A 26,349-nucleotide genomic window follows, 5' to 3' on the forward strand; every position below is an offset into this window, starting at 1 on the left:
AAGGAATGCTGTCAATATGTTATTTTAAGACATCAAGGAAGAAAAGTGTTGGTGTTTTCTTTTTTTTTTTTTTTTTTTTTTTGACAGAATAAGGCCATCTGTATATGACTTCCTATCCAGTTTCCCAAACTTGCTTCCTTGTGGTACTGAAGGTGACCAAGACTTTGATTCAAACCCAGTGACAACTTTTTGTTTTATTCCAAGGTCACCACTGACCTGGTCATCATCTGAAATGTGTGGAAACCTGAACGATGACATTGTTTCAGCTGTTTTTCATGGCTTTAGTTCTTCTGTCCCAAACAGGGCTTGAAGAAGATGGAGGGAGGCTCAACACAATTACTACTAATTCCTTTACTGTTCCCAGTTTTCACTCTTTGCTTTTGTTTGATCTTTTCACTTCACATCAGGCCTTATTCTCCTCTCACCGGCAGTGGCTCAAAGCAGGAGCAATTACCCTGACATCACCTACCAGATTTTTTCTTTAATTTACCCCAATTTTACTACACTGTTGTTTAAAGAGTTAGAGTTTGTCCTTTTAATGAGTATTATCTAAATATCAGTGTGATTTCTTTTATATGAGTATTACTGACAAACAATCTGACGCACATTTTTAACTGGAAAATGTTATTCAAAACACACAGACACCCCTCCTCAAAGCCCTGCTTTTCATGTTCCAGACAGTCCTGAGTGCTGTTCACAGTGCTATGCAATCCTGCCACTTGCTGGGAATAAAGCTCTTCAGAAACAGGAGCATGATTACAGCCTTACTAAAGAAACCATGAAACTTTTTTTCCAGCAAATATTTCACCCAGTTGATCAGCCAGGACAGAGAAGTCTTTTCTGTGTCTTCTCTTTCCACCTTTGTTCCTCGTGACCAAGCACTCTGCTGTTAACACTCAGCCCAGCTCTCATCCTCCTCTGATGACTGAATCTTTCAGCATCCTGTAGACGTATGTGTTGACACTCCGCACAGTCTCTGGTCTGCACTACAGCCCTGCCATGGTGGAAATGTCTTGCACTATGTCATTTGCTCTGTTTTCAGTGCCAGCTCCCTTCTGATAGTGCAGAGGCAGAGAGATTGATGGCTCTTGTTCAGGCATACGTGAGTCCACAGTGTGCTCCTTGTCTTGTCTCCTACAGGATCCAGGGGCTCGCCAGGTCTCTGAACAGAAAGAGTGTGCTGAGACTCATCTGTTTTGTGGCATATCACCCTGGGAATTCAAACAGTTGGGTACCTGCGAAAGGTTTTTGTGGCAGCTTATGCATACCAGGAGCATTGCTCATTGCACTTACACAGGTGGCCCAGGGACCAAGTCTGGGTGAAACAACAAGGGACACATTGCTTCTCTCTTGGAGACACTTTGCTAGTGCAGAGGAAGGTGAATAGGGTCTTTCCCATTTATATCCCCTTGCCAAGGTGAGCACAGCGAGCATCTTACAAGCCTGAACTTTTTGCCAGTTTCTGAGGCATCTTTTCTGACATAGATGGGCAAAATGTGAGATGGAGATCCAAAGCTCTGCTTTGCATCATGGCTCACGTCCTTCAACAGTGCCCAGAAGGTTAAAAACAGTAAGAGCTTGCCTAAGGTGAAAACAGACCTTAATTCTGGTAGTCACAGCATCTGAGGCTAAATGGACAGTGAACAAGCACTGTTTGAGCAGTGTTGTTGGGTGATGATATTTCCTCAATATATTCTGCAAGTTGACAACAGGTAGCTAATGTAAGCTGTAAGAAATGGTACGTTATTCCTCACTGTGACCATCCTAGCATAAAGACCTTGAATGCACCTGCTACAGAAAAGATAATTTTAGCCACTGAGCACATTGGGAACAAAGAACAGCTTCTTCCCCTTGTGGAAAACACCCAGAGCCCACCTCCTTCTCCACAGCACCCAGGGACAGTCAGGTGGAGCTGGCTGTCTCTAGAGGAATAAATGAAACAGGCCAGAGCCTGCTCTGGCCCTGGGGAGAATTGGCACCACACGGCTCATGTCTGCATGCCTCAACTTTCTCTCTCTCCAAAAGATGATGTCCTTATCCGTACAGCTTATTGGGAACAGACTGTTTGAGAGCAGCCTCACCCATGCCATAACTCAGACTGCGCTCAGGCACGTCTGGGGCAGCATCGTTTGGGTCAAAATAGCAATTAAAGAGCACGGGTGATTTTCAACTACTCCTCAGGCCCGTGGCTTGACCCTGGATATTTCAGTGGCATGTATATAACTGCTATGATCCAGACAGTCTGCAAAGTGCATAAAACAGATCTAAGAGTTCAATATAGTTACCACCATGTAACAAAAAATGTGTCAGTCTTGATTATTTCTCCCAAACAGGAATCAGCACTAATATGGATCCTGCCCAGTTTCTCCCTGCCACGTGTCAAAAGTAACCCCCAGACAGGCTCTAATTGTGAATAGAGTCCACATCCCCACCAATACTCTGTTGTATGGCTGGCTGCCAAAAACAGGCTAATGTAATTAAAAGAAAATTGCATCTCTTGTGGGTTTTCACTTCCTTGGTCGCAGCAGGTGCCTGTACTGGGTGGCAAAATGCAAGTGCAGCTGCTACAGCTGTTACTCTGGCACCAGAGCAGGAGTCCAGCTAAAACCCAGGAAGGGTAAACTGTGTTCAGTTTGTAAACCCCAGACAGCAACTTGCCACCGTTTCATTCCTGGGCATTTACTGAAATTAGCATGTGGTGGCTGGGGGCTCTGCTGTTTTTTTTGTAGGCTTGTTTTTCTCTTCTTTCTCTCTCTCTCCTTTTTCTTTCTTTTGTTCTCTTCTCTCCTTTCTTCTCTTTCTCTCCTTTTCTTCCTTCCTTCATTCCTTTCTTCTTTCTTTCTTTCTTATTTGTTTTGGAAGTGTAGAAGGGGATTGTTTTGAGGGGTTTGTTGCAATCCACTATCTGAGGAAATTATCCAAACGAATGGCATTGCCAACTATTCTCCCTGCAGAGATGGCTCTTGGTACAGTGTGAGGTAATGAATGACACATGCGAAGAGCACCCGCTCACAAAATACTGGGCCCACTGACAACAGTCAGGCATTTGGTGTAATTAGAAACCAGCTAGCAGAGCTAAACGAATCGTTTGAGTCACCTTTAGACAGCCAAGTGCCAAAGCACTGTCTACAGTGTAATTTGCTGGTCAATATTTTTTCACAAAAGGTTCCCCCTCGGTGCTGCCTCTGACTCCTTTGTTCGCTGATTATAACTGCTAGCAAGTTGCAGTAGCCTGGCAGCTTCTTTGGCATCCAGTGATTTGCTCTGAGAAACTTGTAAATCCATAGCAAGGCTTCTGGTTTTCTTTCAAATTGTCATTCACTGGGGTGATGAGGGGCAGAAACAGGGCTCTGTTGCAGAAAGAAGCTTCTAAAGACCTTTAATGTTGTAAGTAACTGAGATTATATAGAGAGAGGGGGAAGGAGAGAGAACCGGTCTATCGACAGTGCTGGAATAAAGCCAGTTTTGAAGCATAATTTCCCTTTGAATAAAGAAGCTTTTGCCCTCTACACCTTGCACTTCCACAGCCATTGAATCAACAGTTGCCATTATACAGCAGTAGCTTTTTTCTCCATAATCAGTGCAGAGATAGTTTTTAATACTTAGCATTATAATAGTATCTCACCTGTCTCGTTCTGATGTATTGGTTCAGCTTGCCTGTGAGCTACAGTCTGGGAAATGTAAAAATGTGAAATAAAAAGATAATGGTCAGGTCCTTGGCTGTGACAGCCTAGTTTCTCTGCAAAAGCTGACCTGAAATGGAGAAAGAGCAGTAAGAAGAACAGCAATGGTAAATGAGGGCTCTATTGACCTCCATATTCTGCAAAGAGGAAGAGCTAAAATGTCTTTTCTGTCAAAATAAGAAGTAAAGAGAGCAATGCTGTGCACAAGCAAAGCCAGGGGACAGAGGAACCTTCAGCAGTTGTGACAGCTGTGCCCATCAGGAGTTGGCTTCGTGGACAAGTCCTTGTTTGTAATTATATAAATAAATAAATAAATAAATAAAAAGAATTATATAAAAAAAGAAGGCCTGACTTTGGGTTGGGAACAAGATAATAAAACTACTCCATAGGAAATGAGAATCTCAGATATTGTTTCTGTGGGCATAACACCAACTGTGGTATAGGGGTGGTTGACAATGAAGGGGTAGGCTGGATCCTCTGAATAGCATACTCTTTCAGAGGTTTGTGCCCCACTTGTGTTGATCTGAACAACTCTTGTTTTTGGTAGGGGCTGCCACTGAAACCTCACCCACTTTCTGTCACTGAGTCTTTCTGAATGCCTCTTGCAGGAACAAAGCCCCAGTTCTTCTTCCATTCCCTCCAGGGGGGTTCTGGAAAACTCTTTGCCATCCCAGGGAGGAATCCCAGGTAGGATTGTTTGGACATCTTAAATGACTTCAAGTCCCTTATGTTTATGCAAACTTTTACTAAGCTTAATATTTGGGCTTAAAATCTGAAGTTAGGAAAAAAAAAAAAAAAAAAAAAAGCTTGGGAGACTAATGTACTATTGGTGCCTGAGGTCTCATTTTGGTGCTGTACAGCTTGAGCATTTTTTTTCCTGGGCTACTTCCCCGAGCAATATGTTGTATTATTTCAATTTGGAAAATGGTTTCTAAAGAATCCTGCTGCTGAGTGGCCACATTTGCTGATGAGACCCGCATTCTCAGAGCTAAATCTCTAGATGTGACTTTTTTTGAATCTATTTATCTCTGTAAGCATACACCTCTACTTGAAACTTATTAGGGAGTTGCAGGTGGATCTTACAGAATGCAGGTGGAAGTATCATTTGCTTAATTTTGTTTTCCAACTGTCCTAGAAACACTGTCTTTGTGTGAAAGAAAATCCTGTACCTTTTGTTCTTTTCCTGACAAGGACTAACATTGCATCTTACAGACTACTTATGTGCTGCTTGCAGTATACACATACGCACTCTGTTTTGAGCAAAACTTGTGAAATGTGTAATCTGACTTCACACTTGCAAGTGAAACTTATTTTTTTTAAACAACCTTTCGTATTGAAATCTATCCATATGCCTTCCAAACAAGATGAAATGCTTAATATCAGGTTATCTTTTTTATGGCTTTTCATGGCAAAAATGGAGATGACATCTAGGCTTTTTTTTTTTCCTTCTCCCATGGCTTGAGACAAATGAGAGATGAATTTGATGGATGGTCTGATTTTTCTTGTATTTGAAAAAAGTTATAAATACCTCTATTTATAAATTAAGTTAAAAAAATCAAAGCTTGCACAGATAATTTACTTGAACAATTAGAATATTTTTGCCTAGATATTCTGCTAATCTGCCTTACAACACACTGTAGACAGTGATTCAGAACTTCAGTTTACACAAATTACAGTAGGCTGGAGGACATTTATTGAGCTACTTCAGTTTGCTCCCTTTTGAAAGTTTCCTTCTCATTCTTAGTTCTTGGTCCAAGTAACTTTCTGAATATGTCCCTTAAATATTTCACAAGTGGGCTATAAAGATTTGGTTTATGTATTTAGAACCACCATTGCATAGCTAACTTGCAACTTCTCCAAATAAAACAAAGTTCCCCTTTCGGGTTTGCCCAACATTACTCAAAAGACACATTTTTCTCTTCCTGTATATTAGTATCAATGTGACTTAACTGATATCAATTGGATTTTCACAAATCAGGAGCTGAATTTTGGCATTTGGCAGGCTGGGGTCTAAGCTTATGTTATGTTATATTATGCTACATATATCTTACATGACGTGGTTTTAATTTCACCATAAAGCTCTCTATTTTCATCCTTTTTTCCAAAATATGGATGATCTTCTATGTGAATATACTACATATTTCATTCAGAAAAGTAAAAAATAATTTTCTTCATCAACCATTCACAAAGATTTCTTTTGCTGACTGAAGGAAAACACCTTAAAATATCTCTCCTTCATAAACTGTTTCTAAAAAGAGTCAATTGAAATTTCCTTTCTTGGATTTTTTTTTGTTTGGAGTAACCATAGCACTTATTTTTCTGATATGTTCCAGCCAATTGTAATCACCGTGGTCTTGTTAGGTTATTTCCTTGAGAAAACGGCTGCTCCCTTTTTTCCCTGTAGAATTCTTAGAATGAAAACATCATTTTACTGTCAGCAATGTGATGTGTTTCAGGGGAAGGAACTAATGACAGGTCACGACTCTCTTCAAGAAGGAAAAACAAGCCTTTTCCAACGTACAAAAAGGCAAGCTGATTGCCTATTCAGTGTCTGGGGATATTTTCTAAAGCCAAAGGATACGTGGTGTGATTGTCATATTCTTGCAGTCATGGAAACGTAGAGTGTCTTAAAAACAGTGACCTTTTGCTCTCCAGTTCCCTCTGAAACAGCCTATAAAAGACAGCCAAACTGAAGGAAATCAGTGCAGCATTCTCCATTCCTGATCACTCTCTGCAGCACATTAAAGTTTGCTGTTCTACATTTCAGGGATCACATTTTTTCAGATACAACATTGTATTTTTTGGCCTGCTGCTAACCTTACTTTCTAAGCACAGTATTTGCAGCGGCTCCTCTTCCCTACACACACCCACACATGCTAATCAAAATTAGCAAGGTGCCCAGCACAACCTGACACAACACGTCACACATTTGGCCAACACAATCGATGTATACTTTCAAAAATGCCGCAGCACCTGCATGGGAAAATAATTGTACCACAGCAATGACAGACTTTGGCTAAGATACCCTTAAATCTGTCTGAAAGGCTGATCAGAGACCATTCTCTGGTCGGGGTAATGTAAATCACAACAGTGCAGGACTTTCATCTTTCTGACGATCCAAGCCCCAAGATGAAACACAGCCAAGCCCTTCTCCCATAAATGTATTTCAACAAGTGACAGAAGTTGCCGTGGGAGGAGACAGCGTGTCTCCTCCATCCGCCATCTGTTCCCTCACCCATGGCCATGTGCACACCAAGCAAGCTCATTCCCACCTCATTTCACCTCAGATGCAGCAAACTTGCTGTTGGTGGTTACTTCTCACGGCCTCCATCAGTGCAGAAGGTAGTTTGCTGGGGCCTGGTGGAGCAAAAGTGAATTAATCTTATAAAATGCATCCTACAGATCCATCTTTGATAAACGCATTCTGGTCCAAGAACCAAGACATGGTTACGAAAGAACTGCTGCAGTTCGTGTTCCTGTTGTTCTTGGTCCAGTTTCAGAAGAGACTGCCTTGTTTGGATTAGAATGGGGTTTGTGTTTCACAGTTTGACGTTATAATTTGATGAGAACATTAACTGTTTCTTGCTCACTGGAGGAAATAATGTACCTCTTAGACTGTTGCAAAAAAAAGAGAGTGAGGTAACCCAGTTACCTCCTTCCCCTAGTCTCACTGGCCAACTAAGGGATGAAATCTGCTCATAACTGGCCAGCTAAGGGGTGGAGGGGGTTCACAGCCAGCACAAGGTGGTATTGCCTTCCACTATGCCCCCTGGACACATATTGTCCCCATAGCAGGTATCCAGCCATATTTATGCCATCTGCATATCTGCTGGCCAAAACACCAAGAAGGATGGGAAGAAAGCCCTTATATTCCTCCAGTTCTCACCCATCTTCCCCAAGGGACCCACAGCCACCCGCATGCTACCACAGCCCTGGTGCCAGGTCAGGTCTGCAGGGATTCTCCAGGTGAGCAACCCGTGACTTGCACAGTACTGCATCCCTTCCTAAAATAGCCTTGATACAGAACCAAATCTGGAGCTAAAAGCACCAAACTTGTTGGAATTTTATTGAATGGAGAAATTCCTTTCTCACCGAGCAGTGCAATGAGATGGGAACACCTCTGACAGCTGTTCGTGAACTCATTCATGCCACTCGCTCTTTCCACTGTGTGATAAAAAGACAACGTGGTATTTCTTTCTGCCCAAATACATTTTTTCTTCTTTTCTAATTCTAGAAATCCTGATCCCTATTACCTAACATCACATAGCAGGAAATACCTCATGGCAATTTATTCATCAGCTGCTTTTGTTTAATATGTATTTGGGCTTTGTTATTTCATTTTCAGCTTTTTTTTTTTTTTTTAAACTGAAGAACTGACCTACATTTTTTATTAGAAGAAGTCAGACTTGGTGAATGTGGTAAAAAACATTACAAAAAAAAAAAAGTTCCGTGAGACCAAGGAAAAATTACCATGTGTTACCATAAATTGGTAAACTCTACCTCCTTATCTAATGTCTGATTGCTCCATTAATATCCAGCAGTAAATAAATTCAAAGGAGCAGAAGATTCAGCTCAGATGTTTTTTTTCCCCCCTGAGCTTCCCAGACTATGCAATTTTCTTACACTCTGCCTTTATGTCTAGCCGAAGCTCAGGTTTTAGTTGATCCTAATCTGTTAATTATTCCAGATTACGTGATGGTTGTGTATTACGTAATAGAAAAGCAAAACATTTCTGCTTGCTAGCTTTGATCTGAACTCAAGTTTCTGGAGGGCATAAATCAGACTGGAGCTGGTCACCTGTTCCCCAAGTTATTATTTTCCTAATTTAGCTATATATAAGGCATGAGTCTATATCCATGACTTCTTGGCAATAACAGGGTAACCTAGAAAGGAAACAAACAACCTTCACTCTAAAAATCTCTTTCTGTTACAGACTTCATTTTTTTTCCTAAAAAATTCCTTCAACATCCTTTCTGGTAGGGAAATCCTGTGCATGTGATTTATGACTTTTCCAAGATTAATTTCTTCCAACTGGCCAGAATGACTGACAAGAAGCTTTGTCCAAATCTAACCATTGTCTGTCTCACAGAGTGGGGAGATGTACTATAAAACCTTCTTTCTAGGGGCTGATGCAACGGACTTGAAACTCACGTTACCCTTTCTGAAGTACTGGCAGAGCGGGCAACTCTTTAGCTGAGTCTAACCAGTTTTGTGTAACCCAGGGTTACAGAAATGGGAAATTTGAGGTTTTTTTGTCATCCAAGTTGACAGTGAGCAGTTTCTTCTGAGGAAGAACTTGCGGGTCAAATCCACACCATTGATTTAACTGCAGACTCCTAGCCCACATAAAAAAAATTCATTATTTAACTCTACCAAACAGGAAACACTCAGACTTACATGGCAAAATGTCATGGTGTGTGTCTCAAATGCCCTTTGGATATGCCCCACACTTCGGCTGTCCATCAAGTTGAAATTTTGCCTGGGTGATTTACTCAGGGCAGACATAATCAAGGGCCTTCAGCTCAGTTTATTGCATTGTATTTATCTCTCTCAACCCCAGTGAATATCCATAACCTCGGTCCACTTTGTTTGAACAAGTATTGCTGTCCAAAGAATTTTTAATAATGTACGTAATAAAATTTAATAAAGTATAGCAAGCAAACATGTTTAAACGCGTTAGCAGTATGTTTAAATGAAGTGTTTATATTTCTGTGTGTCCAGTTTTGCTATTCCAAAAAAAAAAATCTATAAAGAAAAAATAGGGAAAAATACCAAATACATGCCTGACACTATTCTTTCTGGATAAATTACTTTGAAAATATGTTTCTTGTTATGACATTAGGTTTATGTTGTGCATTACAGATTTCTGTGCCTGTCCAACAAATGTTTAACTCCAAGGCACTTCGAGAAGTTCTGTGGATTTCTTCCTTGTTTTTGACAGGATATCTGGTAATAAGAAGTTCATGCCACTATATCCAACATAAAGAAAAACATCAACTTCAAAAATACAGTCATGCTTCCAAATTCCTGTTGAGAATCATGTTTCTTAGAATGATTCTTAGAAACAGTCTTTTTTTTTTTTCTAAGAATGAAGTCAAAACTAATTGCAAAATTCAAGGTTAACAGTCTAGATGTCCCAAAAGTCTAGTGTTTTTGCTCCTGCTTTTTTTTTTTTCCCCCTTTTTCCCCCCATTCCCTTTATTTAGTATAACTGTCTCTTTGGGCCATACTCTGTTTTCCAATGTCTCTTCAAAACACACACTTAGCAGTATTCAAAATAAGAAGTGTCACTATAATTATTGTTTTTTTATTTTATTTTATTTTGCAAAAGACCACCAGTTCCAGCAGGAAAAACAAAACAAAAACGACTTAAGGTACTTTTAGAAATGAATAGTTTAGTTTGGATAACAGTATGGATATTCATCTTCTAGCATTTATTCCAAACAGAGAATTTCTCCTTGCTGTTCTAGAAGCCTGCTGATTTCTGGGCAAGTCCTGAGGACTGATGTGGCTGGTACATGAACAGGGGAATAGACTGTTTATCTATCCTTTCAGTTGAGAAATGGGACCTTTTTTTTTATTATTATTATTTCCTCATTTCTTCTGCACTCTGGGCCCTAATTCCCTCTCATTGCCAGCATACATTAATGGAAATAAATAGACAAAGGAATAATAATGGCAGAAGTGAGAGCTTTAGTTTTGTTGCCTGATGTGTCTTTCTGCCTTCAGGCTCCTCCCAGCTGCTGCTGTGCCTGTGCTTGGCTCACCCCATCTGTCAGGGACCTGCATCTCCCCTGCTTGGACCCTGCAGCAGCAGCCTCAGGAGCTCAGGTAGATTTACTTCTGCAGGTTGCCATGCATGGATGTTAAGGGAGATGGCCTCCCTGTCACCTTGACCTTGTGGTGGTTGTTTGTATGAATGATGATCAATCCTGTGGAAAAGATCACACCATAACTGACCTCATCCAGCTACCAAATAGATGGATTGTCCAGCTTTGTGTGCAAGGTGGTGAATCACCCAAAAGCCTTAGCCAAATTATGAGAAAACAAAGCAATTGCTTACCTCATCTGTATCTTGGACATGGCCAGAACAGTGAAAACTTTTATTTAATACCAAATAATAGGTAGGGTCTATCCTACTAAGGTTTTGATACTACATTCAAAGACCTAATATCTGGAAGATCTTCATTTAAAGCCACCTCAAATTGTTGGCATAAAACTTTGCATTATTGATTTTTAAAATATTTTTGTTTTCTGGTAAACAGGATGTTTTATTCTTAATGAAGCTTAAAAGCCCAACTAAGCAGACACACTACAAACAAATGTTGCTAAAATGATTAAGGAACACACAGATGGCTTATACGTTCTTGTGTCAAAGAGACAGATTTAAAAATGAAGCATGTGTGATAACTATTTATGATTTATTAGAAAAAAATGCTGAGTATTTTTTAAGGAAACATGTTTTCAAAGAAAAACATAGACCAACTCAATTAAGAGATTTAACATCCAAAAAAAGCTGCCTAGCCCAGATGCTCGGTAGCAGCTGTAACCTTGTGAAAATTGACCTATAACATAGCCACAGGGTTCTTGATTCCAAGAAGAATCTTCTCTTTAAGAAAATTGATTTGCTTTACAAACCTTGACCTCTCACTATTTTTCATCCTCCATCAACCCCTGGGGCCCACTGACCTCACTGCAAGAAGTCGCACATATGAGACACCCCCCCTTCAACTGAGTGGAAAGCTTTCCATGTAGGGTTTGTTGGGCCAAGGTTCATAGCAACAAATCTTTCCTTGTTCTGCTGCAAGATTAAGTCAAGATGACTGACATAATTGGCCAAACAGTTTTCTAACTGGCTTTTTACTTTTGAGATGACCTCTGTTTCTCTCATTCGTCTGCTGATTACAGGTCAATAATACTGTCAAGGAGAGATAAAATAATTTTGTCACTTAGAAATATTGTAATGGGATAAACCCCCGGCTTGTCATATCACTAAATTTGAAAAGATAATTGACCTGTCAATTTAAATATCAAACAAATGCCTCCATGTAGGCAGTGTTAATAAAAGCCAAGATGCAGGAAGGATAAGCTCAGGGGGTGAAGGGGGAGGAGAGCAAATTTTGATGTCTGAGAGACCAGAAGATGGGATAATTCTTTAAACTTACTCTAAATTAATCTGAACTTCTTCTGTCTGAGACTACACTGGGTGCATTTATTTTGTGTATATTCTTTCATGCAGTCCTTGAACCAGCCACAAGTGGGAGATAATCTTTATTGAGAATTTCATTTCAGCCTGCCAACTTCTGCACCTACTAGAAGGTGTGGAGACATGAAAAATAGATTTATTGCCAATTCTTTTTTTTTTTAAATCTCTATATAGTGAATATTCTGCCCAAAGGTTGCTAGCTTGTCCAGATGTCATCAAAACAGGGATAAACATGCATTCCTTACTGCCTACTGTGATGTTCATTTATAATCCAAAGTTTGCTTCCATTCCTACAGGAATTATTACTACTAATGGAATGAAATGACTGACTGTAACAATGAAGGCCTGAGGAAAAATGTGTGCACTGGGTTTCAGTTACTATTTGCTATATGTATTCTGTTCACTGTATTTGACAGTCTTTTGCATTTATTAGCAGTTCCGTAATGTGCTTAGCCCACATTTCTGCTGTTCAATTGCTCTTGGTTCTCCCTGGTAGATCTCAAGTGTTACACTGGTATAGGGGAAAAGGACTCATATGAGGACACCCAACTGTAGTGAGATCACACAAGGAATTCTTAGCTCTGTTTGGTCATCCAATCTCAACTGGGAAGATGCACTGCTATTGTCAACCATAATCAATACCATTCAAAAGTAGGAACTGTATGGTGAGAATCATCTGGTATATTTGAAGACTTTTATGCCTGGACCCAAAGGTTTATAAAAAGTATGAGTTCAGGGTTGGCCACAGATGTCGCGACAAGGACTAGGAAAGAGAGGCCAATGTGTTTGTCTCTGTGGAGCGTAGAGAGAAGAACAAATTTACATCGTAAGACAGCGAACATTTATAAACCAATCATTCAAGCCACAACTCATATGAATGAGTTATAGCCTGTCTGAAGAACAACATCATTGTACAGAGGCATGAATGAAAAGGCCTTTTCTTTGTGGAAAGATGAAAAACAGTACATCTGGATCTACAACCATGGAAGAGTAGATAAAGTCTACAGCATTTATTTAAGGATGGTGATGCATATATGAGTAGACTCCACCAATTTCCATGGTACAAGATGACTGCAGCCCAAAAAATATTCCTGATCAAATCCCAATCAAAAGCAGGTTCCCAGAAGTCTTTACATTTGCGAAAATAATCAAATAGGACATTTTTCACTGTATATGTATCTTCTTCCTTTCCACACATATTCAGCTTTCAATGCTGGAGCAGATTTTAATCAGTGGTTTTACAGCTCTTTGGGACACAGAGACTTTTCTATCAGTTCATGGATTTTATTACACAAGGTTTTCTTTGTACATTGGAAGGCTGTTGAATTGGCTCCACGTGAGCCTATAGAGTTTATAAAACCTGTAAGCACTAAACTCTGTTGGCTTTCCTATGAAAATAAATGAGAGCCTGGAAACCTATGATCCTTTATGACACAGAACCCATAGATATATAAAATCACCTTGAAGCAGGACTGCCCCATCCAGCATTCACTCATGTAACTCAGTGGTAAACACCAAGCATTCAGAAGTCTTAAATCAGCCTCCAAAACCGTGAAATTATCCTTAAAGTCATATTCTGTCAAATAAGCAAATAAATAAATATTGGGTTTCTTTGATTATTTTCTGTTTCTGGGTCAATTGTGACCACACTTTCAAATTCTGCTCTTCAATGAAGAAACCTATAAACAGTCTTTTTAAAATAATAGCCGAGTATCTTACAATCAGGTGACTCAAGGAGCCGTGGGTTTCAAAACCCATGACATGCCAAGCCTTGCCACTCATTCAGATTTGCTTGCAAAATTTACTCAGGGAGCAGGATGGATAAAAAGCAGATCCTGACCCGCTCAGTCATGTAAACAATTGTCTCTTCCTCTCCAGACGTTAACAGCTAGTTGAAACAGGAGAGCACTCACCCTGAAATACTAAACAGCTTTTGGCCCTGAAATGGTTATTGTTGTAACATGTGAAACTGCATCAGAGCCTCAGTATCTCTGAAAGAAATCCAAAGTTTAAATCCTCCTGAGTATAGCCATAGCTGAGGGGACAGATTAAAATACTTCAATGGACTGAAATAACATTGGGTTTCCATTGTTTCTGCTCAGTGAAGGATATCTGTGTACTTATCCTCCTTTTATCTACCAGTATATCAAAACTACCAAACAATGGCAGCTGTTACAAAGACTGGTGGCAATGGCATTGGGCTACGTCCTACCATCGATTCCACAGGAGTATTTCCACACAGCAGTGTGGGCCTAACATGGCCTCTCCCTAACCCGACTGCTGGGCAGGCACACAGCCTGCTGCAATCATGTCACTTTCCTTGCTGGGATCCAGACCTTCCCCTGTGACCCTCCTCCTGCCCCAACTGACTTTTCAACCCTTGCAGTTTATGTTAATTTATTTTGGTGTTTGAAGCTGCTAGTTGGTACCCAAAAGTCCTCATGAAGGTGCTTTCACAGTAGTTGCTTTGAACAACACAGAAATAGCAGTTTGCCCTGCTCATGCATCAGGGGCTCACTGTCAGAAATACCAAAAATAAGAACTTAAAATAAATAAAGATGTACTTACATATAGCCTGGCACTCTCTCCCCCACCAAGGTTGCAGAGATGTATTTCTAGTCATCTTCATATCCTTATGATTTCAGCATTTACGTGCAGTCAACATAACTGAAAGTTTGGCCTCAGTGAAGGTGGTAACCTGGTTTCAAACTCTTGGCCTCTATCTTATGACTTTTCTTATACTTCAGTGTGTAGTCACAGCTGCCTTACCTTAGGAGAGAAGCCTTTTACCAAGCAAACCACAGAGAAAATTAATTAAATCCAAATGAAGTCACCCCCCCCCCCTTTTTTTTTTCCTTCTTTCCTTCAAACCCACTCACATCTTAAAGCTGCACAGTGAAGTAATTAAATGTAATAGGAGTTGCAGCTTCTTAAATGAAGATTTATCGTATTAAATACAGCAGGGATAAGCATTAATAAGGTGTTAGCTTGGTCTGAAAGAGCCATGGGAACCAGCAACCCTTAAATAATTAGCTTGGTTCTAATACTGATAGATTTTTGTAGCCAAATGATTTACGCTCTTTGCCTTCATTTTCTCCTCTGTATTATGAATATTGCATATTCAGTATTGCAATGACGGAGTCACATTCTTTTGCCTGCTGGAAGACAACAGGTTGTAGCATCTTGGGAAAAGGGAAATAATGGTCTGGGAAATAATGAGAAAGATTACTATTCTAGTGTCAACTACCTTTCCTGTGTGGGAAGCTCTTCTGTCACCTCTTCTTCTCAATGTTATTTATTTTCCATATATGATCATATGCTGGTCATACTGAGACTGGCTTCACTTCACTTAAATTTAATCAACTAAAAATGAACCATCCAGCTCAAGCAGGTCTTCCAAGCTCTCTTCAGTCAAATGAAAGAGATAGAAAACTGCAGAAGCTCTGCCTGTTTTAATCACCTGTGGGTGAGGTGCCCTTTGGAGATGGTTATAGGGGAGGTGGGCCAAACACTTGTCTTTTAGTAGCTAAAGATGAGTTCCCATTTGAAAGTCTGTCTGGAAGTTTTCTTGATTTCACCAAGCACTGAGCAGAGTATGCAGCTTTGTAAAAGATGCCAGTGTCTGATCAGGTTCCCTGGCTTCTTTGCTGTGATAAGATAGCATTAACTTCTCCTCCCAAAGAATCAGTAAGAGTTTCCACTGCTCTGAGGCAGTGCAGAGAGCGTGTTTGGCTTTCTGCATAGGAACAAGTTTCTTTCATGATGAAATTAAAGACAAGAATTGCTCACATACCCTCACACACACAAGAAAATTAAAAATGGACATTGGATATATAAATAGCAAACACATTTGCCTTTCTAGTGATGGAAATAAAAGAGGACTCAGGGTACAGGGAAAGTCCGGGAAGCTGGTCAAGTCTCATAACCCGTATTTCTCAAAGTCAGCAGTTAGCACTCAGCCAGTCTAGGAGATGGTGAAAACTCCCACCATCTGACAGCTGCTTGGCAGGTTTTGAGCACTGAGTCATCAGCCTCGACCCAATTTCTATCAGACAGGTGCCCCAACCACAAAAACCACCATCACAGGTGTCACTGTTGTCAGTAGTTTCAGCAGAGGGACCACTAACTGATTGTGTAGCAGTCAAAAAGGTCATGGAGCTGCACTCTTTTATCAAATATTCCTCTTGGGCAGTTTTATGCCCAAAGCCTATGCTTTACTATGGCCAAGTCTGGTTAAACCTGTCCAGTTTTCTCTTCATTTCCTAAGGGATACTCACTAGATTATTGGCGTGAAAGTTCTAGACGGAAAATCCATAGACACAGAACCTGTGAGTCTTAATATATTAAAGTAAACTCTGAAAATAGCCCCTCTCTGTGGACTATAAGAAGGAGATTATTACTCACAGGAGCTCCAGGATTTAACACCACACAGCAAGTGTGGTGTTATTGCCCTGAAATGAAGTGTTTCATGTTAAGAGCTGTATCTTTGCCTGAGTATTGGGAAGCAAATGACATTTACTCATGACTCATCTGAAATCTTTACTTAATGAAAAGCTGTTTATCATTGCATATTTCCCTGCTTGTAGCTGGCACTGATTTAATTGCTGTCCAAGTCGGCACAGTCCCACTGAAATCAGTGTCCCTAGTGGCAGCCAGAAGTCTGATCCCAGAGTTTTAATACATACATGGTGGGGCTCTGGCACTGCTGTCTGAGCTGCTTGAGACTTCACACATGATTTGTACATAAACCACCTTTTCAAAGACAAGTTTTCTAATAAAACAGCCACTGTTGACACAAATAATCCCAAATCTCTGATTTGCATAACCTTTAGGAAGCTAGATAGCAGAGGAAATAAGCAATAATAGCAATGTAAATGCCCTCAGTGAAAGCATATCAGTTATAAAGTACCAGTTCAGTCTATGAAGTTCAGTTTATGCTGGTGGAAAAATAAGGGGGGGCATTATGTCTTCATAAAAGCTTGACCTCAAGTGCTTCAGCAGACAGAAGAGACTACATTCAAGGCAAAACAGACTTTCTGTGCACAGTTATTCTTTAAGGGACTTTGCTAGGGTTACACACACCCTTTGCTTATGAAATGGGAGAGGAAAGGAGCACCTAACAAACGAATATGTGTAGCTAAGCAGCCCCAGCTGCCCCAGTTCCCAATATATTTTGTTTGATAAACAGCTAATCCCTGAGTATAGTGTGGCTTGCATTCCTCCAAACTTATCATTAATCATGGAAAAACCCAAGTTGTCCTTGCACTGTGTGAATGCCTATGAACAGCTCCTTTGATAAGAATGTTTTTACATGCCTAGAGGGATTTAGCTTTTTGGACCTCCATCCTATAAGGCAGACCTTCCTTTGCATGTGAGTCTGCTTTCATTGCTGGGTTTCAAGCCACAGAGACTTAGCAGGGATGACTGAAATGAGAAGTTGTACTGTGCTCGTGTTCCTCCATTGTATCTGTGCTCTTTCATGCCATTGTAGCATGGTATAGTACTATAATTGCGCATTTTTAGTGGCAAGAGAGGCAACAGGAGGACAGAAAGAGGAGAAAATTTCTAAATGGAAAAAGGACAAAATTAAATGCTGGCTTTTAAGTGGCAAGGCATTTAGTCCCGCAGTTATGTTTCTTGTTTATACATAAGACTAATAGAGCAAAGCAATAAATTACTTATTGCCTTGTAACTGTCCAAGCAATGGGAAAAATAGCTGCAGATCTTTTCCCCAAGTATATAGCAGATGGATTGTCTTTACAATAGGTATAATTGAAAATAGCTATAAAATATATTGCTTTTTTTTCCCCATAATTAAGTGGTTTCCCCCAAAATAAGTGGTTAACAGCACACATCTCCATTGCGTATCAGACAATTTGAGTAGTCTGGACTGTGAGCCAGGGTACTTGGTCTGAACTTGGGCATGGGAAAGACAAACCATGACTACGTGATGGAAGCCCAGTGACTTTCAGCTGATATAGCACCTTTTGAAAAGGTGAGTCTGCCCACAGTTGGAATGGGCAAATCTTCACACCATTAAGGACACTCTTTATTAGTTTAAAATATGCAACTGCAACAGGCAGTTACAGAACTGAAGAAAAAATTTTAAGAAATTTAGTAGAACATAGTCCTAAGATTAAAAGGGTCTTAAATATGGGCAAATTTTGTTTTAAAGGCTCACTACCAGCATGAGAAAATTGGCAGGCTGTATGCCCAACCTTTACTTACATTGATGAACTTTTATGCAAGGAAGTTTAGCGAGGTGACATCTCAGAAAAACAGGGCTTAAGGCATGTCGCCAGTGATCAGCCGCCCCTCTCCGTGCCCTCGCACACCCGCACAAGCACGTACTCTTGCATGGGCTATTCAGTTTGTGAGCCACAGAGATGAGACAAAATAGCCGCAGTTCCCCAGCTCCATTCCCACAGCAAGCTAGGAGCAGGACAAGAGCCGTATCAAGTGAAGGACTGGCGTGACTTTATCCCTCCTTGGAGAGCATGTGAAGCAAATATGATACTGGAATTCTCTGAGGTCCCAGAGCCAGAGCAGTTCCTGAGCAGTGTGAATACAGGCTGGCCCTTTCACATGGTCATTCTCTAATGGCTCCAGAGGTCTTGGCTGCAAATAGACTGTTTAAATAAGAAATCAGTGCTGGTGATTTGCATCTTTTAGAGTCAAAGCAGAGATGGAAAACAGTAGAAGGCAAGGGAATAGGTAGTAAACAGGAAAAAGTTACACAGTAAAGGGAACATTGGGTTTCTCCACTGTTAATTGCCATGTATATGAATACTTCAGGATTTGTTTTTACTGAATTTTTGCAAATAAATTAATACATGGCTTGATGCTTGCTAGAATTCAAGATACCATCCAGTTAGCTTTCCTTCCTTCTACACTGGTATTTTGTCAGGTGATATGTGGACAGGTCTGAAAAACACTATTTTAGTGAAACCAGAATTAAAACAATCTTTCTAAATAGAAACACTGAAAGAAAAATGGATTTTTTTCAGTGTGTAATGTCATGTGCTAATTGTAATGGTTTTAGTCATTATAATTGGAGGAACAAAGACAAAAGCATTCAGAACCCAACACTGTAATTTTGAAGCATTTTCCAAACGAAAACTTAGTTACAGAGAGGCAAAAAGTCTCCAAAGGTTCTGGTGACAGAGACAGACACCCATTTCTGGGACATCTGTCTGTCCGTGTGGTAGATCTTTTCCACTACTGAACTATAATGACTTCCCTTCTGCCTGGGAGAGTGGATGGTTTATGATAGTTATCTAAGAAGCTGAACTTCAGGAGTACTTTTTAGTGTGATAATTAGCGGTATAAACAGAAATGTCTGAGAAAATGCATTAACTGTAGTGCTTTTTAATTTGGAGAGCACTTTAATTTGTGATAAGGGAATGCAGAACTGCACACCCCTTTCCTACACCACACAGCAACTTAATTACCCCTTCGTAACACCGTTGTAACTAACAGAGCTGCATCCTTTGCCAGAAGAACCTCGACTGGCATAAAAGAAATAATTCTGGAAAAAAAAAAATCTCAACTGAGATGAAAGTCCACTTTGTGCACAACAGCAAGCAGATGTGGGTTAATCCCTGCTCTCAGTTTCATCATTTTTGGGCAGTGTTCTCTGGCCTTTTGGAACGGAGCTGACCAGAGTATATATTAGTTCCTGGGTATCTTGGAAGAAAATAAAGTCAGTCTCAGAAGTATCCATTTCCTCTGGATTAATTCCTGGAGCCTGGTAGACTCCTGTCAGCCAGTTCCAGGCTGGAATTGCCATTTAACTTTCTCTTTAATTTTAGGAAGTGCTGGAACTTGGGGGTTGGAGAAAACCAGGCCATTGCTTTGATTTCATGTCCAACAGGACAGCTAACCAAGTAAACAAACTTGTTTGGTACCAGTTTGGTTACTTAACAGCTTACTGAAGACAGTTCAGGTTTTGTTTGTGCTGCTGAAATGTGTAGGAAACAAAAGCAAATCTCCACTGCTCACAACCCCCAAACTCTTGTCTGTGACAGATCAAGGATGACAAATCAGAACACAGAACAGAAACTAGCAAATGTGCCTTCAATGTCAGCCTCAAATTTGCTGCCAGTGAGCAACAGTCAAAAAGTCATTATAATATACCACTGCTTTTTACCCCAGAGTTCTCAGGAGAGACTGTAGCACTCCCAGCAGCACAGGGAGGTCCTTTGGGGAGGATAAAGGCCTGAAATCATTACAGCCTATTGACATACACCTCGTTCCAAGGATAGCTAAAAAAATCTTGGATGTCGATTTACTGCTGTGAGGAAGAGCACTTTTCTTAGTGCTTTATCAGTGATTTCTTTTCTCATATATTTCTATACACATGTTACATTCTACATATTTATTTCATAAATGTGTACTCACAAATCTTTAAGAACATACATGTACATTACATTTGTTTATATACACTGTAGTCACGTGCATGTGAACATCTTCAGCTTGGCTTTCTTCCTATTATCCCTTTGAAAGATGTCAACAGAGATGGGCCATACATAAACAAAATCAAATGCGAGGAAGCTAGTTAGAAGAATAAAAACAAGCAGAACAAATTCTGACTTGGCTACCAGAGTATAAATCCAGACTGCAGTTTTGTTGGTGTAAGCGTGTGCTAAATTAGTCCCCATGTTTCTGAACAGAAGCAGAAGGGAAGCTAATCAAAGGGAACAACTATGAAATGACTGCTTTAGAATTAATTTAATTTCAGCATCCAGAAAATAAATACATGTTTAAATTAGCTGAATTTATAGAAGTTTGTCAGCATTTTCATGTTAAAAGGAAATAGATAAGTAAGTATATTAGAAGCTATCCATAGTGTATCACTTAATAAATACTCATATTCCAGCTAGTGTTGCAAGTTCAGAAGCTTAGTGTCAGGATTCAGGCTACCTACTGTGCAGATGGTACATGTTAAACTGTGGGGCTGATTGCCATGAGGTGCAGCAGGAACCAAACAATCTCCCAAAAAAGATTATACAGCCTTTCAGTGAAGTAGTCTTAAACTCAACAGACTGGCTAGTTCCCAGTTGAAGTGCCCTTAAATTCTCAGGGACAGAAAATCACTATTTTAAAGGAGTATTAGTGGACATTTAGAGTTAAAGTACTTTCAGATATATAGTCATTCTTGAGTATGCTCCAGATAGCTTTTATGTTTGCACCTTTTTCCTCTCACTGCTAAATCAAATGGGTCTTTGTAACATATTTACCCTTGGCTCCATATAGCTACTGGATGCTGTTGGAGTGTCTAATGTTTACATCTTGTATCCTACATGTGTCTGAACTCATGATCAATGCTTTATAAGTAAATAGCTGTGATTGGAAATTAAAAAAAAAATAAATAAATCTAAATTTAGGCTTCTAAACCTGAATGTTGGCACCCAAATAACTGGCCAGCTTTCCAAAAGCCAAGCCCTTGGAAATTTCCAGTAATCACAGTTGCCATACCAACGGCTGTCAGCACTCTTGCAAAAGCAGGTCATGTATTTAGGTGCCAAAATGTAGCAAGAGGGGTCTAATTTCAGGCATTTTTTTTTTTTTTTTTTTTTTTTTTTTGTAAGAAGAAGAAGATCTGGCCAAGAGCACTGATGATAATTGAGAATGGTTTCACCTCGTGCTGCCAGTCTCCAGCTGGAGTCACAGGACAGGCAAAAGGGCAGATGTTTGGGGAAGTGAAGCACAAGGCATTAGCACTTGCTGCCTGGTTCCAGCCTGGGGTGCAAGCTTTGAGCTAACACAGAAACACCCCACGGTCTGATTTGGGGGCTAACAGCCAAAGCAGTGCAGGGATCAGTGTAGGCTCATTTCCTCAGGCACAAAGCAGGGTATGGCTCAAATCCCTGGCCAGGGGGGAAGTTTTTGTTTGTTTGTCTTGTTGCAGCAGTGACTATGGTGGAGCTGCCATGCAAGCGGGCATGGGGCCGGGTACTCATCCACACCTTTGCCCAGTACTGGCCTCTTCCCTCTTGTAATCCTTCCAGCTTTGTTGGGATCCTGCATTGCCCCACTGGGGGCTTGCAACCCCCTCTTGCTGGGCACCAGGTAAAGTCCCTAGGAAGGCAAGGACAGATGAACCCCCATTTGGCTCCCCATCTCTTGAGGGCTTTGGGCACGGCCCCTGTGCTGCCTCTGCCTCTGAATGCCTGCCTGCCTGACCTCAGGCAAGTCAGTTAACCTCTCTGTCTTTAAGGCAGAATAAAGATAATGCTACTACTTCCTTCTCCCTGCATTTTGTCTTCTTCAGCTCAGGTGTAAGCTCCTAAGGGCAAGGTTTGTCTCCTCTTCTCAGCGTGTTCTATGCCTATCAAAACAGAGCCTTGATCTCAGCTGGGGCCTTGAGGCATGGCTGCAGCACTGTTATTAACATTAATAATAATAATAATGAATGCAATCAGATCAAAGGCAGTGACTGTATGAGTCATTTTTGGGGTAAAGTTAGTCATTCCAAAGACCAATAGGTATATGTAAACTTCAGCCAATGCCAAGGTTTCTTCTTTTTCCCAGCCCTTAAAAATTCACCCTTGGGAGTATGGCTGAGCAATATGATCCGAAAGGTCTCAGCCCTGCCGGTGTTTCCATGCGGATAGGCACTTGTGCTCACATGTCGACAGTTGCAAGGTTAATGGTGTAACTTTCCTCTGTATAATTCAGCTACGTAAATATCCTGTGTGGTTTTTTAGATCATAGGTGAAACTCCTTTCCATATCAAGCCTTCTCTGAACTGACTGCAATATCTGTCATTGATTGCTTTTGGTTGGAACTGGGTCTGTAGAGAAACCAGAGAATAGCACCAGATGCCAGAATTGTATTTTTCTTGTTGATTGATTTTTTTAGTTGTTTGGTGTTTTTTTTTTGTTTGTTTGGTTTTTTTTTGAAGTTGAATGAATCGCAACAAACTTGTCTTGAAAAGGAAAAAAGAAATGTAAAGCATGAGTTATTTAGTAAAAGTATTTAAATGAGATTTTTCACCTAAGAAGAAAAAGCCTGCAGCCAAACAATAGTATTACACAGGTGCAAAATAAGACACAAGAGGGAGCTCACATAATAAATAATAGTGATAAATAAATAACATTTTGAAAACAGTTAAAACCTATGGAAAACTGTATAATAAATCAACACATTCTACATTTCCTATTTGCTGTTGGTCTTCCCATTATCCCTACAGTTATTGCCACTGGCTACAGGCACATGCTCACAGAAAAGGATCTCAATGCACCAGACTTTGCCCACAGAACACAATAGCAGAGCCTGGACCAGTCTAGGGTTAGGATAAGGGGCACCCAGACAGGAGACTGCAAGGCTGCACTGTTCTGGCAGATAGAAAGTGATCTGAGTTTAGAGTTGTTCCAGGAGTTATTGCCAAATATTCAACACACTTTGACATTTTAAAATACATTTATATATAAATGTGCATTTACGTTTTTTTGAGAATGACTGTTCATATTCAAGAGACAACTGAGTCTGTAGAAAAACAGAGGGCTTGAAACCTAGTCTGTAATCTAACAGTTGCATTTTGTATGTGGGATCAGGAGTTGCATTTCAATGCCTGCAACCCTACTTCATACCAGCAACTGCATTTCAGTTTTCTCATTTCTTAGAGAAACCATTTTCTTTTGAGAAACTCATCTTCATTTTTAAGTCTAAATCAGTCAAAGCATTTCAATTCCTGAAGTTCTTGTAAAAATAAGGAACTATATTGGCCTCGATATGTTGGCAAAGGTCTACTCTCTCTTCAGTCAGATATTTTTCCACCGTGTTGGACCCTAGATCTTGCACGTTCTGAGGTTGCAACTGCATGCCTCACTACACATCTCAGCACTTCTCCAATAAACTGAGAATGAGTAGAATGGCTGCAGGGCTGCCCCCTAAATCAGGCCTCCATAATACAACAGATGTGGCCTAGCGTCTTAAATACCACCTGACAGGACGTTGGATAGCCATCAGTGGGTCACTTGTTTGTGGGAACCCACACACAGATCTGGAAGATGAACATTACCCTTTGACGCCTATGACCCCTAAACAAACAAGTGTACTTTGGCCATCATTGTTAGGATTGGAAAGGCTATAGTCCACATATCGGTGTTGGTGTCCATCATAGTATCTCAGACATCTCCCTCCAGGGACAGAAACAAGTTGCGTATGTCTGTCCAGAGTCCATGGGCAGAGGCCCACAATTTAACATAACTGCAAAGAGTGTACCTTCTTTCACGCTCCAGGGCTTCTCTGGTCTTCAGCATCAGTAAAACAGCCACAAACCTTAGAGAGGCACTCTGTACCCTTCAGCTGATTCTTATGCTATGCTATCTGAGTCCATGGTATGAATGCACTGACCCACATAAGCAATGTCTCTATTTCTTTCCTCTGCTCCTGTAGTGCAAATGGGCTCTTCCACAATAGTGCCACTTATGGGGAACTCAGCAATGTGTTCAGTTCCTGACAGATGTTTGTCAAATGGCCCATTGAGTAGCTCAAGACCAACTGGTGCTCCTTTTAACATTGTATTAGCCATATGACTGTGGGCTGTTGTTGACTTTACAGTGTGCTATTCCTCAAAGACCATCCAGATACCTGTATCAGGAGCTCCAAAGAATCTCAGGTGAATTTGGAGGATCTGACAATGGCGTGGGAGCCCTTAAAGTGTGACTAGTTGGAAGGGACATTGTCATTGTAGGCATCCTACATCTACATCGCTCTTTCATGTGCACACTACAAAAGGGAATAATATAGCTTCACCAATTGAAATATCCCATTTATACTGACAAGTCTAAACCCTGAGATCCTTCCTTATTACGAAACTCCCACATATAATGTTCAGTCTGTAAAGCCACCTTAATGCTGGATACCCTGGATCTCAACATAGGGAATTACTCTTTCCACTCCTTTGAGCAAAATTGATGAATTCTTCAGCAGGGAGGCTATTTTGCAGCCAGATTCCACAGCTGTGGAATTGCAGAAAGCTGGGCCCTGGATCCTGGGCTGCCAGAGACCTCTCTCACAGTAGGCTTGATGCATTTGATCTGTAGAGAGGAAGGAGTACATACCCGGCATGGCACCCTGGCCAGCTGGCTTGGGAGAAGCAATGCTGGCTTTGACTGTGCAAGCAGGTGCTTGCTTCCCCTCCCCATCAGATGTGGAGAATGAAGGAACAGCTGTAAATGGAACAAGTTTTTTTTTTTTTAAATCAAATATTGGAGAAATTGTTTTTTTTTTTAAAGATAAACAACAACAACAAAACCTTCTCTGTCTGGCACTGGAAAGTTGACATGTTTTTCAGCTACATTAAAGAGAAAGTTGTGCAAGTATTTCTGTAGTAAAACAATTGCCTAGTACCAGAGCCACACATTTTTGAGAAGTGAGAATGAGCCATATGTCTCCCATAAAAACATACTGATACAGTTCACCCCGTTCTTTATGCTTTCTGGTACTTTTTATATTTTTTTTTAACAGGCCATAGTTAAAGCGAGCAATATTTTTGTTTGCCAGAAAGTATTTACAGTACTGTGTTATCCTTCATCTCTACCAGTTTTCATTTGTTATCATTGACACATGGTAAAATTGCTTTAATTATCTCCAGGCTCAAGTACAAGGAGTTTTTATAATTCAGTTGGGTCTATTTCACTAACAGTATCTAAGCTACCATAATGAAAATGTTACTCAAGGTTTCTTCTTCAACTCCCCCCCTTTAGATCATAATAAAGACAGCTCACTTGAGCAAATAGTTCCTTTGAAATGTTAATCCTCCTCAGATGTGTTTTTTGTTAGATCAGCTGCACTGTTAAAATACTTTCTATTTTCCCATTAGTTTCAATGCAGAATAACACTTATTAGCCATATGGACACAAAGTAGCTCGTTGATGAAGACAACTGAATTAAAGCCCCATGTTAAACAATGAATTAACTTTGATATAGGGTGCAAAAACCACAGTTACATAAAACTGGGCAGTTTATCCCCCTGTTATCCAACACAATCTCTCCTTAAAGGAAGAAAAAGAAATATATTCCAGACACTGCCCCTTGTGCAACCTAAAATCCATACAAAAGCATAGAAAGGAGAATGAACATAAAAACCTCCAGCAAAGGGTCTTATTAAAACATTCTTACTGAACGTATTGTTTTATATTAGTCTTTAATTGGCACTTAAGGCATGAAATCCCCAACAAGCTAAACTTTTCCTTCAGAACCACATGTGGAAACGTATCTCCAGTGCAGAGCTGGTTTTGTGATTGCTCCCTGGCTTGAGACCCTGGCTTAGCTCAGGTGTGATCAGGCACAGCATGAGATCGCACACTTGGGGCTGTTCCTCCCTCCTTCCCTGCCCACGTAGCAAGCCTGATGTGCCGCTGCTGCTCTTCAATAAAGAGAGCAGTGCTGTGATTGCTTTTTAATGAATTTTGGGGGAACGTGTATGTTTTCCCCCAGGGTGTAGATAGA

The 26,349-nt window shown here is 40.4% G+C and overlaps 1 long non-coding RNA gene across 5 annotated transcripts; it reads right to left on the reverse strand.

Moving 5' to 3' along the window:
- Positions 1 to 556: 556 nt before the first annotated feature.
- Positions 557 to 14,697, reverse strand: LOC137855497 (uncharacterized). Of its 5 annotated transcripts, none has more exons than XR_011095764.1 (4): positions 14,458 to 14,697; positions 6,956 to 7,040; positions 3,626 to 3,753; positions 557 to 3,321 (listed from the first exon to the last, which is right to left on the reverse strand). It is a non-coding gene; the product is annotated as an uncharacterized lncRNA (long non-coding RNA). The 5 variants fall into 5 exon arrangements; XR_011095765.1 differs by having other exon boundaries at positions 557 to 1,726; positions 14,458 to 14,696; XR_011095763.1 differs by having other exon boundaries at positions 557 to 3,395; positions 14,458 to 14,696.
- Positions 14,698 to 26,349: the final 11,652 nt, after the last annotated feature.

The sequence above is a fragment of the Anas acuta genome, chromosome 4, assembly GCF_963932015.1.
Source record: "Anas acuta chromosome 4, bAnaAcu1.1, whole genome shotgun sequence".
Taxonomy (NCBI): domain Eukaryota; kingdom Metazoa; phylum Chordata; class Aves; order Anseriformes; family Anatidae; genus Anas; species Anas acuta.